Here is a 2702-nt window from a genome sequence, read left to right as displayed (position 1 = left end):
ATCAGCCGTGTCCTCTTCCCACTGAGTTAATCCACAGAGGAGAGAGAGTGTGAGTGTGTGTGTGTGTGATGATACAACACTGTGCTGTCAGAATGACTGGGGCATGTTATTACGCCCAGCACATTCACTGTCATTCATAATGCATTATCTTGACTCATAAAAGGATTGATCAGGAGGAATGTAATTTTTTTTTATTCTCTGCGCATAAAGGTGAGATTAATAAATAGAAAGGTTTCACATCTGAACTAAGATGTCCTGGTAATGCGCCCACAAAGCCAGACAACTCATCACCATTTACAGCTTAAAGGGAAAACCTCTTCATACAACGTAGAGCAACTGATCCAAACCTGCACAAAATCAGATTAATAAGTCGAATATTCAAAGTACATTGTAGTCCGTCCAGGTGGGACAGTGAAGGACAGAGACACAGAGAGTATATTATACAGGCTCTTATAAACTTACTGAATGATGCACAACCGTATATGATCAATATTCTCTGTGTGGGCTAATTTAGTACCACAGCGTTTCGTGTGAAGCGAACGGCGACTTGTTGTGAAACTGTGCAGCAAATACTGTGACAGGCGGTCAGGCTGTGTGCGTGACGGAGACGGAGACGGAGTGTGTCTGCACTCTACCCCAGGACTGCAGTGGGTGTACTTAATGTGTTTGAAAAGCCATATTTTATGTGTTTGCGCTGCATGCCCTAAGTGACACAAATAGGCTGCTGATGTGTGTGTGTGTGTGTGTGTGTGTGTGTGTGTGTGTGTGTGTGTGTGTGTGTGTGTGTGTGTTCTGGTGGAAACATTTCCTCATTTGATGATCATCACTGCTTCTGTCTCGACTGACCTCGCTTTTCTCTTCCCTGTTTTTCTGTTGTTATTTTGAGAACCCTTCACATCTGAATGCCTGTATGTGTGTGTGGCCACACGTCTCCGTTCATCCGTCTCCTGAATCCACCGTCCATCCCTCCATCTTTTTCTCTCCCCAAGGCTACGCGAGTACCGTCATTTCCAGGAAGCGCGTTCGTCCAATGACTTACCAAAAAAAAAACCGGCTTGAATGGAGCTCATGTGGAGGGAAGCGTTACTGTTGCAACACAATGAGTTGAGTGACCCGGATGGAGACAGAAAAGAAGAGTAGAAGGAAAAAGTCAAATCTAATTAGCTATCTAGTACATTGCTGCAATGGTGAAAGAGATTCTGGACACCAACAGTGGTCAGGTGCCCTTGAGCAAAACAATAAAATCCTGTCTGATCATATCAGGTCCTGTATACAGAGGAGCGCGGTAGAGGACCGGCTCAGGCACGTAGTTCTGCCGTGGCTCGAAGTGGACCACCATTCATCACTGCAGGTAACGCGTCCTCCATCACCGCGTCGATATCGTACGCCGCACACTTTCTGGCTCCGGTAAGAGAGACGGAGCAGCGGTGAGTGAAAGATAAACATCCAGGGTCATCAATCCTTCTGCTGCTTTCACATTCACAATTGTCCTGACCGTCACTGCTCCATTTAGAGGCGGAGTTACTGTGAAGAATTTAATGTTAAAAAGCAATGTTAGTGTGTTTAATAATCACTCCTAGTGGTGGATATAATGTTATAACATGTTTGTTTGGAAAAGTGTTAAATCATAAAAGTATAATCATTCTATGTATCAAACTATAAAATACAGTTACTGAATGTTTTGAGGGAAAGAGAGAGACCTTTGAGACGGGCTTTTCAGATCCGAAAACAACTGTATGATAATGTGATGAGTTTGGTGAGCCGACTTCAGGAATGTGGGGTGTGGACAGTGGGGCAAGGAGATGTTTTGATCAAACAGAGATGTAGATGAAGACAGCCCTAAGAAAACATGGGGGTCGGGTAAACGCTGTTTTATGAGGAGGAGGACAGGTCGGACCAGAGGACACTGTTCAGACATTATGCGGATCACTTAGACCAATGGAGAGCATTGTCTGAGGCCAGGAGGAGACAATTGAATTTTAGCCAGCCACTGAAGTTGTTACTAGATTTTGAATGTAAACCGTTGACTTTTGGGTATAAAAACATTGTTCGGAGAGATGTTGTTCAGTTCTTGGCGATCTTCTTTACTGTAAACTGGCGTTTGTAGGCCGGTTAGGGGGGGAGAGTCTTTGAACTCGGTTTCGCGATTCCTTACTGTCGACAGTGTAATTCAGTTTGTAATTGTCTTTTTAGCATTTGTGAATTATAAATACTTTTTCATTGTAAGCTGGATCCAGCTGATTTTTCTTAGCGTGACTTCGTTGCTCAAACAACAACGAAAGAGCGAGAGGTCCGCGGCCTCCTGCGAGCAGAGGTCCCACTTCACCACATTACCAACAAACACACTGCATTGTCTTTGCCTTAATACAGCTATTTTACTGAAGCTGTTCGGAAACCTATAGACTGACTTGACTTGTCAACCAGTAAACGAGGGGATAGCAACACGGGGAAGGCGTGCAAACATTTTCCAGGCTGGGTGGAAACTGAAATCCCCCTTACTGCTGGGGTTCATTAAAAACATGGACGACATGTTGGTGTTGCAGTCAAAGAAGAATCCTGAGATGCAGAGAGACCTGGGCTGACCACGCGTGATCCAAGTCTAGCAAGAACAAATGTAATTCAAATTGCGTATCTATAAATAATTTCAATATTTTGTTTAACAACGCAGGGTGCATCGCATAGCGTCCTGTTATTAACGGGGT

This window comes from Cebidichthys violaceus, unplaced genomic scaffold (genome assembly GCF_023349555.1).
Source record: "Cebidichthys violaceus isolate CVI_PGR_0920_01 unplaced genomic scaffold, fCebVio1.0.p SCAF_44, whole genome shotgun sequence".
NCBI lineage: Eukaryota > Metazoa > Chordata > Actinopteri > Perciformes > Stichaeidae > Cebidichthys > Cebidichthys violaceus.
This window is presented reverse-complemented; position numbering follows the sequence as displayed.